Below are 17,922 nucleotides of genomic sequence, written 5' to 3' on the forward strand. Positions count from 1 at the left end.
CATGCTTTTGGCCCCGAAGGGCTTCATTGTCCTTCCTTTCTGTTGTAATGGTTGTCTTTCATTTGTCATGGACAACTTTTCATTACTATCAAAGGTTAGCTTCCTTTAAACTGTATCATCACTCAGGTCATTGCTGCTTTTTAATCTATGTCTGAATAGAGTATATATCTCTTCTACCTGCTTGAACACTCTCAAACCGCATGATGGAGCATTCTCATTGAGTGAGTAACCTTGCTGATTGATGCCATAACTGATGTGGGAAGAAAGGAGGAAAGATAAATGATCCTTCTTCTCCCTGGGGCTTCCCTTTTATATAGGCTCAAGGATAATATAGCATAGGCATACCAGACACCTATGATTCAAACTAATTCAAGAACTAATAGACTTATTTCAATAGTGACCGGGAAGCATGGCTAATCACTTCTGTATTTTTACAATTAGTTTAACATATTGTTATTAGAACTCTTACTTTTTCAAGTCAGATTGAACTTTTTGGATTAGCATTTTTTTCAAAGATGAATTCTTTTATACTTACACATAAGTCTATGATTGTAATTCTATTACTATTGCATCTATATTCTTCAAAGCCATAGGATGTTCATGAAATTCCTGATTCTGATAACTTTTCTTTCTCCATTGTTGTTGTTGTTCAATCTTTTCACTACTGTTCATTACTCTTCATGACCCCATTTGGTGTTTTCTTGGCAAAGATACTGAAACAGTTTGACATCCCCCCTACCTTATTTTATAGAGAAGGAAACTGAGGCAAACAGAGTAAGTGATATGTCAGAAATCACATAAGTATTAAGTTTCTAAGGTTGGATTTTAACCCATATCTTCTCAGCTCCATGTCTAGTGCTCTCTGTACTGTCTGATTTAGCTTTCATCTTTCTCCACAGAATACTTAAAATAAAGTAAGGAATCAAGAATATAACAAGAACAGACCCATTGATAACCAATTGTCAGAAAACTCAACTCAAAGGGCATATCATATTATGTAGATGGGCATAAGAGGGCAGAGACATTCTGATAATGATCAGCAGAATAACAAGTCCATCCTTTCTGAAATGTAAATCTTGCTATGACTGACTGGGCTGCCATATCTTTGACTACTCATCCTTTGTAGCCATGGTTGTTTCCATGATTGCTTTTATTGAAAAAAGATTTCAGCATCAAATTTCAATCAAATTTCCTTTCAAAGAAAGATATATATATATATATATATATATATATATATATATATATATATATATATATATAAATCCATCAATATTATTAGAAAACCAGAATTAATTTCAGTCATTTCTTTTATATCCCCATTACCATAGCTAAAGTGATGTCTACCATCCAACAAATATACTTACCATTCTAAAATTCATTTCTTTTAAAAGCGGATTTATCAATTGATACAGATTCCTCAGACCTATCTTTCCACAATCAGATGATAAGACATACCTTATGCAATTAAAAACATTTTTACATATTCCAAGCCTGTGTAATGAATATTGATGTATTGTGAACAAATCAATGAATATGAGGGTGTAAGCATAGTAGAGACAATGTGGATCAAGATAAATATGGGGAAAAACAAATGATACTGTGTTAAAAATGAAAGACAAATTTAGTTGTCAATAACATTTATTAAATTTCTTGTATAAGCTATATTGTATATCTAAGCTAAGTATTGGAGTTAAAAAGGAGGAAAAAAATTCCTATCTTCAAGGAGCTCATCATCTAATTGGGAGACAGCATGCAAATGGCTCTATACCCAAGATATAAATTAGGGATAATCTCAGAGGAAATACACTAAAATTAATGAAGATATAGAAAAACTTCTTAAAGAAGTGTAGCATCTTAGGACTTGAAGGAAGTCACCAAGCAGAAATAAGGAGACAAGGAGTTGTAGGCATGAAGGACAACCTGGGAAAGAACAGTTTCTCTTGTGCAAAACATAGCAAGGAGATACTGAATACATGGAAGGAAAGAAGGACATATGAGGATTTAAAATATAGAAAGGAATCAGGTATTGAAGATATAAGAAGCCAGATAAAAGATTTTATTTTTCTTTTAGATAACAATGTGTTACTGGAATTTTATTGAGTAGAGGATATTGGAAGTATTCAACATGGTTAGATCTATACTTTATGGAGATGACTTGGACAGTTGAGTGGAGAATAGAATGGAGAGATCTGAAGCAGCAAAACCAACCAAGAGATTGTTCTTAATAATTCAGGTGTGAAATGCCTAAGGTCTTAATTGGAATAAAGCAAGACTATTAAAAAAAAAACAGATATGGAATGAGAGAATAGCTTTCAAAATTATAAAGATACACACACACATATATCTTGAGAAAAATGATAATTTCTCGCATATTAATAACCAATTATTGAATTGGGACTAAGTATTTTTTCACTATTTGCTCATATAGATGTCAGCTCCTGTAGGTTATTCAAATAACCTCTGAAGGGTAGTACTGATGATAAGATAAAATTTTGAATGAGACATTCCAGAATTGGGAAAGATCACATTTGGTCAAAAGTTAGAAAGATTTTGAAACAAGTGGATTCCAGCCCATCATATTTTAGTCAGGCAGGTATAAGTGGAAATGGATTTCTCCATTTTAACAAGATTGCCTTAGTTAGAGCAGTCTGTGTGCAGAAAGTTTCTTTGGGCAAAATTAAATGATCAGAGTCACATCCCACCCCTGACACATAAATGACTCTTGGCAAGTCATTTATACTCTTAATATACCAGGAAACATTATAAGACTATAAATAGCAAAAAAAAGATACTTCAATAGGAGGTATTCCACATTGGGAGCAATCCATAACTATACTTGCTATTATCCAACATGATCTAGCTACAGAAAACCACAGATTTTTTTTTTACATATCTAGAAACATGAAAAAGTATGCAGTTTTAAAGTAATTGGTTAGACTCCCTCTAATGAAAATACATTTCCAGAATGTGAGGAACAAAACATAATGGTTTTTCTTACTTGTGGATCTAATGTTCCAATACATACATTGAAAATGTAGCCAATCAAGAAACTGGAAACTGAGTAGATGCCCATCATTTGAAGAATGGCTGTTGCAATGATCTGCTGGCTCTACTCACTTCACTTAGAATCATTTCATGTAAGTTTCTCCAGACCTCTCTGAAATTATCCTGCTGATTGTTTTTTAGATAATAAAAAGTTTTAATAATTTAAAAAAGATGTATTACAGACTTTCCTTGCCTCAGAATGAAGATTCTGTTATTTGCTAATACTATACAAGGGGGCATTACACTAGGAAAGTAGATTTAAGAAAATACAAAATCTTTCCTACCCCCTTAGAATCTCAGAATATTTGATAATTGATGTCTAAATAATTGAATCTGTCATAGTGAGGCATAGTATATGTTCTATATCCAGTATGGGGCATTGTTAGCTATGTGTATATATTGTTTTGAGCAGATATGAAAATGCTTTAGTTAAACTATATTTGCTTTCTGCTAAGTGAGACATGAGTGATTTTTGTGTTCAAATTGGAACTTGTTTAAGAACAGAATAAAAGACTGGGATGGAGAAAGGAGTTGACTCTCTGTATAGCTCCCAAAAGTTGTATATTGGATTTTCCCCCACTCATTGAGTTTAATGCTCTCAGGTTTGTCCAATTATCCTGATCCCAAGTAGTGGATTTCCTAATTACTGTCACTGAGAATATCATTTCACTTCCTATCACTGGGGAAAGGAAATAAATATTCGTTTTGTTTAATTACTATTTCTAACTGAAGAAACAGGTAGCTTAAACAGTACACAAAGCAAATATTGAATATAAAGTTCTGACTTTCCAAAGCTTATACTTGTATTTGATACTAATTATTATTTTGTATAGTTGTTAGATACACATATATACATCCATGTATATAGATAGATATATGTATACATATCTATATATGTATATATAATGAACATATAAAATAATATATTATTATTTATTATATATAATAGATATACCTATCTCTCTATATAATATAAAACATATATCCATTTTATACTTATTAGCTAAAGTTGTAAGGAAAGTGCAATTGATTTTACTATTTGAATATGATTATTATTCAAAGGCAATTTCATTTCTGACTTTACAACATCTTCAATAACATCAGGGATAATTTTTCTGTTCTGTTTCATAATCTGTATATTTTCATTTTCCCCTTTAGAAATAAGCCTCTATATCCCTTTTAAAGGCAGAATCTTATAATGGATAAAATATTGAACTTAATATTAAAACCTGCATTCAAATTCTGCTTCAGACTCTTAATAGTTAGGATTCATTGGCAAGTAATTTAACCTTCCCCCTCTCATTTTCCTTTTCCTGAAAAAAATGGGGGAAATAATATCAATTTTGCTCACCTTAGGGAACATATTGGAGGGTTCAATGAGATAATATACATAAAGCAAGTGCCTAAAAAACTGATTGAAGTATTCAATAATATTCTTATAAAGGAGAGAATATGACTCTCTCTAAGTCCTGGAATTCCTTCAGAAAGACAACTTTTTCTCTCAAGGTCATTAGCCCTTGCTCCTAGATTGAAAAAAATTGAGCAGTATATGAACCTGAAGGCAGTTGATTAGGCTGTTTCTGCTTACCTTTGGAAGCACAGTAGTTGATATATTTATTATACCCTAGCTAATGCATTCTTAATATTAAAGCAAAAATGTTCATCCATAAAATTGATTTGAAAAGTAGATCTAAGGAGTCACCAAGTGCAACATGACGCTCTTTTCCTAAATGCTGCAGTGATCTGGGAAGGCAAGCATATGTGTGCATGTATGTGTGCATATTCTCTCAGGCAAATTTCAGCTAGCACATCAATAGCTATCTAATGATGGTAAATCTCGAAAAAGCATTCATGGAATGTAGTCACAATGTAGAATCCAGTCATCAGTATCTGTGAATCTTTACCAATCATCCTTCACTTTGGTTTTTGTAGATGATTTGCTCATAGTGTCATATTTATTTGCCTGTCACAGACGTTTTGATATTCAACTGACAAACTACTAGCTAATGATTGACATGAGCAAATGCCAGTGGGTGTCAGTGGGAGAATATGATGATGACTGGTTGTATTCCCATTTGAAATAGCATGACTTGAGCTGCTGAGAGTTGTGATTTTGCTCTTCCCCTATTTGTCATGCCTGAATTGATTGATTAAAGATATTCAGTCCTAGTCTGGTGAAGTCTCAAGTTGTCCTCTCTTCCCCATTGAATAGAACTGCATTTTGCTTGAATTGCAATTGGCAGCTTTTTCTTTTCCTCTCTCCTCCCCCCCCTCCAATTTCTGTATGTTACTAAAAGATATGTACTATACTATATAAAAGGAGTCTGCTGCACTCCATCTCCCCAATTAGATTCTGGCAACTAGTCTTTGATGAATGATGTATTTGTTAAATGGGGAAATAATGACACCTGGATCTAAACAGAAATTATTAAATGTTCACAAAACAAACACATTTATTGGAAATAGAGACATTTCATATAGTCAATTTTCATGTTAATGAAAGTGAATCCCAATCAAGTATCAAAGGTTTCCATTTTAACCACTTCTTATGGAAATCCATGTAAAATATAAATTTTCTTTCTTTTCAGTCATATGTTAAGGGATAGAATTAAATCCTTTCTTGATGAGGCAGATTGGATCACAATGAATATCCATTGCAAAATTCTGGGTCTCTGAAGAAATTGGTTCAAATCTTAGATTTGTCAATTAACATTTCTGTGACTTTTGAGATGTAGTGTCTTTAGATAATGAAAAAATTAGATGAAGGTGTTAGTGTCTAAGGTTGCTTCCAGCTCTAAGTCCAATGATTCCTGTAGTTTTTTGCCAAGTTAAAATACAATACTGAGTATATTTTCAAGATTCTCTTTCTCCAATACAATATTATTACCTTTTTATGTTTGTCCAATTCAACTCTTCTCATTTTTCAAGTTTTTAACCATGGATCCATAAGAAAATAGTTAACCACAACTGTAAAGAATAGAAATGATAGAGCTTTCATATAAGGAGTTTGCTATAGCTATTTCAGGTCTCCAACTTTTTTTTTTTTAACTGACTTTCTACTTTTAGTCTTCTTTCAGTAAGATTAATATTGGAAGAAGTTCAAAATAGATATCAATGTGATATTACTGCACCAAACATTTTATTTTTTTTATTCATATGTCAAACACTTTTGGAGATGAGAGACAAATCACAGAATATTCACCTTAAAATTCTCATCAGGACATAGACATTAGGCTTGAAATATCAAAACACTACTGGCAGCAAAAGCCAAGAAGATCTTTTCCTTTACATTTATAATTCAAGAGATGGCAGAAAAATTAAATAGTGTTATGATTCAAATAATAGAAAAATGATGATTTTATAAGCCACTTAGGGAGTAAATCATTTTTAAAAAGACTGAGTTTTTGAAACATACATCATAAAGAGGCAGATAAATTGGCTATGAAAACATTTACCTAGGGCTTTAGAGAACTACAAACAAAATATGAATCAATGATGTGATATAAAAGCTAAATGAGTTAACTGGAATTTAGGTTATATCAATAAATTGGGGTTATCTGGATACAGGGTGGGAAGTCTTGATCTAATATTTCTTGGTCAGATCTCTTGGAGTACTGCATTCAATGTGACATAACCACATCGTATTAAAAATAACAATAGGGTTGACTATACAGAATAGGCAAATGAAGATGAAAGCATTTGATAGTATGATATGTGATAGTTCAGATTTGGGTGAAAGAGCTAATAGTATTTAGCTCAGAGGAGGAAAATAAGACTTAAAAGATAGGGAACATAATGGAACCTTGAAATATCTGACATACTTCTGTGTGGAAAAGAGAATAATTCACTCACCTTATTACAAAAAAACAGAACTAGAGCAGAGTGTGAGCAGGTATAGAGGGCCTGACTCTGGAAAAAGTATACTTGAAACAAGGATACTTACAATAGGGTGTTAACTCTGTGATTAATGAGATGATGGTTCTCTAGTTCACATATACTTAGAACTTAGTATGGTGATGTAATGGTTCTCTAGTTCATACATACTTAGTGTGCTGTAATGATGTAATCATACCTCAGTATTTAAGGTCTGAGAGGACTGGAAATTGAGACATTCCATCTTTGACCATCTTCCTGGTGTCTCTCCTGCCTCCTGCACTCTTCACTAAGATCAAGGCTGGTCCTGAGATCCTCCAGAGAGCTAGTCCAAACATTACAAGCAGGAAGTAGACAAATTTATGTTTCATGGAAAAAATGCTATGTGGAAGTAGAATGGGGAAATGTAAAGTAAATTACGTTTTAACAGGTAATGTTCAATTGTTAACTGCATCCCTGTAGTATTTTTGCTGAACTTAGTGTTAACATTTTTACATTTCTATTTATCAGGAGAATAATTTTCTTTGCTTTGTCTACTCTTGATTTAGACATCAGCAGGAAGTTAATCAGTGAAATTTATTAAGCACCTACTATTTTTCAGGCAGAATGCTAAGCTCTTGAGATACACAAAGAGGCAAAAGACAATCCCTGTTCTTAAAGAACTAAGAAGATGCATCTTATAAAAATGATTTTCATAAAATATTTTTCTTTTCAATTTTTGAGACTAACTTTTGTAGCATAAGCATTTTTTAATGCTTATGCTACTTTTGTTTTTTAAATATTTGATAGAATGCACTTGTAAATTCACTGAATGCCAGTATATGTTGTCCCCCATTTTGTAGAATTGTGCATGTGTGTGTGTATGTGTGTGTAACTAATTCAGTTTCATTTTCTAAGTTTGGGCTGCTGAAGAAATTTATTTAATCTTATGTTAAATTGAGTGTTTAATATTTTATAAATATACACCTGCATATTCTAAGCTTTCATTATTGTTAGTATAATATATATATATATATTTTTTTCAGTCATGTCAAACTTTTTATGAACCCAGTTGAGTTTTTCTTGCTAAAGATACTGAAGTGGTTTGTCATTTATTTCCACAGCTCATTTTACAGATGAGGAAACTTAGACAAACAGATATAAGCTACTTGTCCAAGATCACACAGTCTGGTATGTATCTGAGGCCAGATTTGAATTCAAGAAGGTGAATTTTCCTGATTCCCATAATGCTCTATTCTCTTGTGTCACTTAGCTGGCCAATTGTACATTATAAGGCTTGATAATTCTTTTTTTAATGTCATCTTCAATTTTACCTTTTTTACAAATTTTGTTAACTTGATTTTTCTTTCCTTTGGAACAGGTTAACCAAGAAAACAAACACTTTTTCTTATCTTTTCAAATAATTTTTTGGTCATTTTATCATTCTCTTTTAACATATTTTTTCACTTTATAATTTATCTCATATTTTGTTTTAATATAACAATTCATACAAAATAATGGCATCCATGTAATCTAGATACAACACTGAATGGTATAAGGGAATTGTTGAATTTTGTCATAGACAGTGTCAGAAACAAATTTGCTCATGACTCTGAATGATATTTTTTCACATTCAATCATGATTTCAAGTGTAGAAGCCTCCTATTAGAGTTACTATCTATTGAAGAATAAAATTTTCATTAAACTAAACAAGATTCCAAGTATCCAATAATTTCTCAAGGAAATAGATCATCACCTTAGATGTGTATTAAGGGCTAAGTAGAATATGTAAGAGCTCTTTTCCATGAAAATCTCGGGGTGAGAGGAGAGGCTAATTGCTTGTTAGTAGAAGAAATAGTGGCTCAACCTGGATTGGAACAATGTGCCTGGTATAGTGAAGGAGAAATCTTTGAATTCGTGTTTTATGTCTTTATACCATTAAATGACTATGTGATCCTGGTCAAGTCACCTATCATCTTTAAGTTACTCTGTCTTCATCTATAAAATGAGCAAGTTGTACTAAAATGACTTGTAAACTTTCTTCAAGCTGTAAATCTATGATTGTATAACAAGCAAAGCTTTCCTGTGCAAAATGATACTAGAACTGAACTATAGTGGAAACTAGAGAGTTTAATGGAAGAGAATGTATATACCAGACAAGTGGGATCTTTAATGCAAAAGCAAGGAGATAGGAAATGAAATATTATAAGCAAGTTGTAGTTTATCAGAAAATCCATCTTACTCCACTAGAAAGCTACATAAGAATTCCTCTTAAAATACTCCATTCCATTGTATTCCAGATGCAGTCATTTAACTATATTCAGTTTTATATGATAAATTATTTTTGGCTATTAAGCTTTTTGTATTATTTTTTAAATTATATATTCCAAGATCTCCTTTCCTTTAAAGTAGTAGTTGATGAGCTTTGTTGTGGTTCCTTGAAAATTGGACTCTTTCTTTCTTTATGACTATTAGTAGAATTTTCAATTTAAAGTGGAAATAACTATGTGGTTCCTGAGGGAATTTTAGTTTGGATTTTTAATTCAAAGCAAAAGTGGCAGATTAATTCTATTTTCCATTTATTCCCAAATTCTAATCTAGATAGAATTTTTTGTTATATTTTCATAAAATATGGCTTTCAGGTGTTCTTGTTCTTTATTTTTAATGTGGTAGCTAAATAGTACAATGGATAGAGCATTGGGTTGGAATCAGAAAGAGTCATCTCCATTAATGCAAATATGGTCTCAAATACTTTCTAGCTATGTGAAAATGGGCAAGCCATTTAATCCTGTTTGCCTCAGTTCCTCATTTGTAACATAGGTTGAAGAAGAAAAGGGCAAATCATTACAGTAGCCTTGTCCAGAAAACCTCAAATGGGATCACAGAGAGTCTGCCATAATTAAAATAACTCAACAAAAACTACATGATTTTCTTCTAGTCTAATGATTTTTTAAAATATATTTCTTGATGTGGATGGGACCAAGTTAAAGTAGCAGAGAGTAGAAAGGACATTGTCTGAGCTCTCCCCAGTTTCACTCAGAATCATCACTAGAACAAGCCTCTGAATGGATTTGGAGTGAAAGCCCCATATGTTCAGAGTACAATAATTTTCTAGCTTAAGATATTTTGGAAAGACTTCAGTAAAGATCTTTCTCAGTTGGATATGGGGAAAATGCAACTCAGTACAGATGCAGAATGGGGAGGGAAGACCTGAGGTTTTGAAACCTAAATTGAGACTCTTAGCCAAAATATAGCAGCATTGACTATTCTGTCCTGGTTCAGATGGTCAATGGATCAGTATACCAACACAACTATGGAAGGAAAAATGTGAATCTTGAATCCTAGCATAATAGGCAGATTGGTCAGGCTCACCTAGCATAATGGGTTGGTAGATTTCAAGCTCTCCAGATTTCCTCTACAAATTGCACCTTAGAGCAAACACAGACTGGCAAAAAAAATCAAGACTTGGGTCACAATAGGGATTCTCCAAATACAACCTGAGAAGATCTGAAGAAAGACCCCAAGTCCAGGGATTAACCCCTGTGAAGTACATACACCTCCAGGCTGGCTTCACAGAAGCAAGTAAAGAACCCTGGAGCTAGCTGGGTTTGGCAGAATCCTCACCAGGAACCATGGAAACTTTCACCTCCTGGACTATTTGAGGAATGGATGACTCGAGTCTGGGAAGACTGATGATATAAAAAAGAAACTAGGAGTAGAAAAGGAATTATACTGGAAGAAGAGGAAAGGGGAGGTAAAATGGGGTAAAATACATCACATGAAGAGGCAACTTATTACAGTTGAGGGAAAGAAGGGGGGGTAGACATTGAACCTTAATCTCATCAGATTTGTCTCAAAGAGAAAATATCATACATATTTAATTTTATGTAGAATCTTATTCTATAGGGAAATACGAAGGAAAATCAAAGGAAAGGAGGTGGTTATCAAAGGGAGAACAGAAGTAGAACGAGAAAAGGATAAGAAAGTGGGGAGAAGTTGAAAAAAAGGAGAGCAGATTGAGGGAGGTGGTAGTCAAAGTAAAGGGGGAAAGGAGAGAGAAAAGGATAACTTGGGAAACTGAATATAAATGGGATGAACTCTCCCACAAAACTGAAACAGATAGCAGACTAGAATAAAAGCCAGAATAGTACATTATGTTTACAAGAAATATATTTGAAGCAGAGAGATACATACAGAGTAAAGGTAAAAGGCTAGAGCAGAATCTGTTATGCTTCAGATGAAGTAAAAAAGAAGCATAGTGATCCTGATCTCAGATCAAGTAAAAGCAAAAATATATCTTTTTAAAAGAGATAAGGAAGGAAACTATATCTTGCTAAAGGATGCCATAGATAATGAAATAACATTAATACTAAACATATATGCACCAAGTGGTATAGCATCCAAATTCCTAAAGGAGAAGTTAAGAGAATTGCAAGAAGAAAGGAATATACTTTTTCCTTGGTAGTACAAAAACTGACTATGTGTTAGAGCATATAACCCTAAAAGTCAAATGCAGAAAGATAGAAATTATGTTGCATTAAAATTATATGTAATAAAGGGCCAGGGAAAAATAGAACAAAACTTAATTGGAAACTAAATAATCTAATCCTAAAGAATTAGTAGATGAAATCACAAGATACAGAAACAACTGATAATTTTATTCAAGAAAATGACAATAATGAAACAACATGATGAAATTTATGGGATTCAACCAAACCAATTCTTAGAGGAAATTTTATATCTCTAGATGTTTGTATGAATAAAATAGAGAAAGAGAAGATCACTGAATTGGGTATGCAATTAAAAAGCTAGAAAAAAGAACAAATGAACCCCCCTCAGGTGAGCCTGAACAAGTCCTGCCTATTATGCTAGGACTCAAACAAAATATGAATTTCTTAAAATAAAGGAGGGATTAATGACATTGAAAGTAAGAAAACTGTTGAATTAATAAGCAGAACTAAAAGTTGGTTTTATGAAAAACCCAACAAAATAGATTCTTTGATTAGAAAAAGGAAAGAAGAGAATCAAATGACCAGTATCCAAAATGAAATGGATAATCTTAGGACCAATGAAGAGAAATTTAAAAATAATTAGGATCTAATTTGCCCAATTATATGCCAATAAATCTAATAATATAAGTGAAATGGATAAATTCTCACAAAAATATAGATTGGCGAGGAAATAAATCACTGAAATGATCCCATGTATGAAAAAGAAATTTAACAAGCTATTAATGAATTCCATAAAAAAAAAGTTCAGGGATCAGAAGTGAATTCTATGACACATTAAAAAAAAAACAATTAATTCCAATGCCATGTAAACTATTTGTGAAAAAATTAGGGCAAGAAGAGGTCCTACCAAAATCCTTTTGTGCTACGATATAAAGCTGATACCTAAGCCAAGAAAGCTTAAAACAGAGAAAGAAAATTAGACAAATCTTCTTAATGAATATTGATGCAAAAAAATACCCTTGCAAAATATTGTTCCAAATTTTTATCTCTGTATGTTAAAGATGTGCAATTCTTCCATACATATTTCCACATTTATCATGCTGCACAAGAAAAATCATATCATTGTTGAAAAGAGTCACGATAATCAGAGTTGATAATAGCATAATCTTATTGCTGTGTACGATGTTCTCTTGGTTCTACTCACTTCACTTAGCATCAGTACATGTAAATCTTCTGACTTTTCTGAAATAAGCTCGCTGATCATTTCTTATAGAAAAATAATGTTCCACATTCATATACCATAACCTAGTCAACCATTCCCCTACTGATGGTAATCCATTATTTCTAGTTCCTTGCCACCCTAAAAAGGGCCAATGCAAAAATATTAAATAAAATATTAGCAAAGAGATCACAGTATCTTATCACCAGGATAATACACTATGACCAAGTGGAATTTATACTAGGAATGCAGGGCTAGTTTAATATCAGGGAAACTATTTCTATATTTGACTATATCAATAAACTAACAAAAATCCTATGATTATCTCAATAGATGCAGAAAAAGCATTTGACAAAATAGAACACCCATTCCTATTAAAAACACCAATGAGCATAGGAATAAATGGAATTTTCCTTAAAATGGTAAGTAGCATCTATCTAAACCCAGCAGCAAACATCATATGAAATGGGCATAAACTAGAAGCATTCCCAGTAACATTAAGGGTGAAAGAGGGTTGCACACTATTAACATTACTATTAAGTATTGTATTAGAAATGTTAGCTTCAGAAATAAGAGAAGAAAAAGAAATTGAAGGAATTATTTTTTTTCCTCTGAGGCAATTAGGGTTAAGTGACTTTCCCAGAGTCACATACCTAGGAAGTGTTGTGTCTGAGGCCACATTTGAACTAAGATCCTCCTGACTTCAGAGCTGGTACTCTATCCTCTGTGCCATCTGTTAGGGGCCAGAACTCTTGTATTTGATACAAGAATTCTTATAAGCTGCTAATTCAGTGAAATTGATGAGACAATGATTGATTTAATCTTACAACAAATAATGATTTCCTAGTGATATAATGATTGGTTTATACTCAGTATAGAGCATATAAATGGGGACAAACTCAGCCAGGGTTGGAGCCAGATTCAATCCATCTTCATCAGCCTTGTGGTGGCTGGCCTGGCGTCCTACACTTTGCCCACTAAAACCAAGGTTGGTCTGAAAGGCTCTAAAGAAAGCTAGCTGGGCCCCAGGCAAGGAAACTAGATTGTGAAGGAGATAATAAAGGATACCAAACAAGAACATTTCACCACTGAGGTGCCCCCAAATTGAAGGAATTAGAGTAGGTGATGAGGAAACCAAATTATCACTCTTTGCAAATGATATGATGGTATATTTAGTGAATACTAAAGAATCAACCAAAACACTCCTAGAAACAATTAACAACTTTAGAAAGTTGCAGGATACAAAGTAAATCCACATTAATCATAAGCATTTTTATAAGTTACCAACAAAGTCCACCAGCAATAGATGTAGAGAGAAATTCCATTTAAAATAACTATTTATAATATAAAATATTTTGGAGTCTACCTGCCAAGACAAAGCCAGGAACTATATTGTTAAGTCCAAGCTAGCTCCTTGGAGGCCTCAGGATCATCCAGAGTCAGGATAAGTAAAAGTCCTTGGTCTTTAGGGGAGGAGTAAAAGAAGCAAGCAAATTGCCTGGGGTTTTGCTGAAGATTTCTTCTTGATTCTGGAGTCCAGAATCTCCACCTTTCTCCTTCTGTCCTGCTGCCAAATGAAGTCTTCCCTCCCTCACCCCACCCTCTAATTCTTGCCTATGATTATCTTAACATCAAACATTGAGCTAGCACCAATGGTGAGAAGAGCCATTTATCTAAAACATATGCTAATAGAGTCATTGTCTCATATATAATAGGTAATTAGCCTTAAGTGCTTGGTTGTCTGATTCAAGTATACTTTTTCATAGTTTCAGCCATTTACACTATATGAATACAATTACAAAACACTTTCCACAGAAAATTAGATCTAACTAACTGGGTGTGCTCATTGGTAGGCCTAGCTAATATAATAAAAATGACAATACTACATTACTCTTCTTATACTCTTATTATAAGTCCGTTATCAATCAAACTGCCAAGAAATTACTTTATAGTGCTAAAAAGAATAATAGCAACATTCTTCTAGATGAACAAAAAGTCAAGAATTTCAAAAGAATTAATGAAAACAATGCAAACAAAGCTTGTCTAGCTGTACTAGACTTAAAACCATATTGTAAAGCAGTAGTCATTTAAACTATTTGGTACTGATTAAGAAATAGAGCAGTTTATCAGTGAAATAGATTAGTTTCACAAAACACAATAGTTACTGACTATAGTAATATAGAGTTTGATAAACATAAAGACCCCAGCTTCTGGTATAAGAACTCACTATTTGACAAAAATTTCTTGGAAAATAGCGGAAACTAGTCAGTGACAAAAATCTAACATCCTATACCAAGATAAGGTCAAAATAGATTGATGATTTAGACATAATCAAATTAGAAAAATAAAGGACTGTCCACTTCTCAAATTTGTGGAGAAAGAAGGAACTTATGGTCAAAGAAGAACTAGAAAATATTATAAAATGCAAAGTGAATAATTTTTATTATAATAAATTAAAAAAGTTTTGTACAAATAAAACCAATGTAGCCAAGATTACAAGGCAAGTAAAAAACTGGAGGAAAATTTTATATCCAAGGGTGTTGGAATCTTTACAAACTGTTAAGCCATTAGAGTTGATAGAGACAATAATTATCTAATTTGGCATGGTTCAATGATTGATTTGATCTTGGAAGGAGATTGTAACTTTTGCAGCAAAGTCTGTTTCTGACTCTCAACATTGGCTTCCCAGGTCTCTGGAATTTTAGATGACTTTTTATCTTGTTCTTCATGAATCGAAGTTGGCCAAGACCCAATCTTCCAGGCAGAAGGAGTCCAAGACTTGGGAGTCTGCTTCTTTGGCTCCAATCCTTTTTTCAGAGGAGCAACCCAAGGCTTTAGCAACTCTTGTTTCTTCTGTTCCTCCTGACCACAGACTAAATTAGATTTGGGTATGTCTTGCTCCCATGTCCCATGAACTATGTTGGATTTAGAAATTTCTTGCTTCTTCTGTTCAAGAAGTAGTGGATTTTGGACTCTCTTGATTATCTTCTTCTGGAGTTAAAATAGGTTTTGCAGTCTCCTGTTGCTTAGCAGAATCCCAAGACACCAGAGACTCTAGCTTCTTTTGGCCTTCCCAACATTTTGTAAGATTTGGTTTCCTGGTATAATCTTCTTCCCAAGACAGCTGACCTTCTGGTTTCTTGCTTGAATACACAACTTCAGACAGATAATGTCTGTTGAGAAACTCTTGTGGCTGTATCTCGGGCTGTGTATGTTCCATAAGAGGTTCTGATTCTTTAGCAGATTTTGTCTGTGATAACTGTTTCTTTTCTGATTTTCCTCAGATTTCTTCATTCAATTCTTTTTTTTTTGTTTGTTTGTTTGTTTTATAATGTTTCGGGGAATTGGAATACTTTCAAAATAGCCAGAGGTCAGCAGTTTAGACAACAAATCCCTCATATGTTTGTATGTTGTTCCTACTACTGCTTTCTCACTACCTTTTAAGAGGTCCCAGAAGTAGTGATGACTATTCCATCTGGTCTTCAACACTTAGACTCTCATTTCTCTCAGGGCATGTGAGCTTTGAAAACTTAATGAGGTAGTCTAGTTCTCTTGAAGGCAAATGCATTGCACCATTCAAGCCACCTTTGAAATCCTCTAATACATGTTCTTGTGTAAAGTTCTGCAAGACATACTGAACTTGAAATATAGTCTGGGGGCCTGAGCCGTTGCTTGGGCTTGAGTTGACTGGAAGGCGTAGCGGCCCTGCCGTCGCTGCCACGCCCCTTGCCTCCCCCCTCCCGCCCCCCCACCCCCCCTCACCACCAGGAGAAAAGAGGGTCGAGAAGGGGAAAGCTAATGCACCTGGCATCTCCCAAGCAGCCTGAGCAGCGTCGGTGTCCATCTGGGGAAAGCCTGGGAGTCAGAGCTTCAGCCTCTGGAGCTGCAGCTGGCTTGGGCAGGGGTGTGGAGCTACATCTGTTTCAATGGTGCTGCTTTCTTTGTTCTCTTTATGTAGCCACTTACCTTCAGGCCATTCAGAGGAGAACAAAGTGGGGAATATGAAATCAGCCAAGCAGCAAATAAATCACAGTCAATGTGGGGAGAGCCTGACTCCCCTGAGTCCCCTGTGGTCTGCTCTGAATTCAATGGTAACTTCTTCCTAGGCCTATGAGACCTACATTGATAATGGACTCATACGTCTCAAACACAAGATTAGGAATATTGAAAAAAAAGAAGCTCAAATTAGAAGATTATAAGGATCACTTGAAAAATGGAGAGCCACTCAATTCAGATCAGTTGGAGCAGTAGAAAAGTATGAAGAAGTATTACATAACTTGGAATTTGCCAAGGATCTTCAAAAAACTTTTTCTGGACTCAGCCACGATCTCCTGAAAGCCCAGAAGAAGGCTCAGAGAAGAGAGCACATGATAAAACTTGAGGCTGAGAAAAAGAATTTCTCTGAAACATTGACTGGGGTCGGTGAGGAGCACTCTGGGAGGAAGCCCGCAAGCCCTATCTTTGAGGCAAGAGAGATTCATTGTATTTTCCACCTTGGTGGTGGCTGGAGGCTGAAGAAAGCAGAGGCAGAAGCCAAGGACAAAGCTGCAAGAGCTCTTGGAACCAAGCAGAGAGATAGGCCTGAGCTAACCGGGCTATGTTGAAGGACACAATAAAGATCTGAACTTTTAGCACCTGGCTGTATTTGGAGTGATTAACTGATACTAAGGCTGCCTCCAGAAAACCTCCCCAAGAAACCAACTCTCTCCCAGAGTGAACTCTTATTATTTTGAAAAAGAGAAAAACACCAACACAAGGGTTCAAATAAAGGCCTCATTTCTAAAATTAAATAAATAGAAAATTCTAAAAACAAAAAAAAATAGAGAATTGACTTAAATTTTTAAAAGTAGAAACCAGTCTATAATTAAGAAATGGTCAAAAGAAAGGAACAATTTTCAGATAAAAAAATAAAGCCACTTCTAGTCCTATGAAAAATGTTCTAAATCACTACTAATCAGAGAAAGTAAGTTGACAGCTCTGAGATACTACTACACACCTCTCAGATTGGCTAAGATGACAGAAAAAATATAATAATGAATGTTGGAGGGCAGTGTGGAAAAACTGGGACACTAATATATTGTTTTTTTTATTTATTTTTTTATTATTAAATAACTTTTTATTGACAGAACCCATGCCAGGGTAATTTTTTACAACATTATCCCTTGCACTCACTTCTGTTCCGATTTTCCCCCTCGCTCCGTCCACCCTCTCCCCAAGATGGCAAGCAGTCCCTATACATGTTAAATAGATTACAGTAGATCTTGGATACAATATATGTGTGCAGAACCGAACAGTTTTCTTGTTGCTCAGGGAGAATTGGATTTAGAAGGTATAAATAACCTGGCAAGAAGAACA

At 34.1% G+C, this 17,922-nt stretch overlaps 1 pseudogene; it reads right to left on the reverse strand.

The window, feature by feature from the left end:
* Window positions 1-15,517: 15,517 nt before the first annotated feature.
* Window positions 15,518-16,411, reverse strand: LOC100918572 (annotated as a pseudogene).
* Between the last annotated feature and the right edge of the window lie 1,511 nt (window positions 16,412-17,922).

This window comes from Sarcophilus harrisii, chromosome 6 (genome assembly GCF_902635505.1).
Source record: "Sarcophilus harrisii chromosome 6, mSarHar1.11, whole genome shotgun sequence".
Lineage (NCBI taxonomy): Eukaryota > Metazoa > Chordata > Mammalia > Dasyuromorphia > Dasyuridae > Sarcophilus > Sarcophilus harrisii.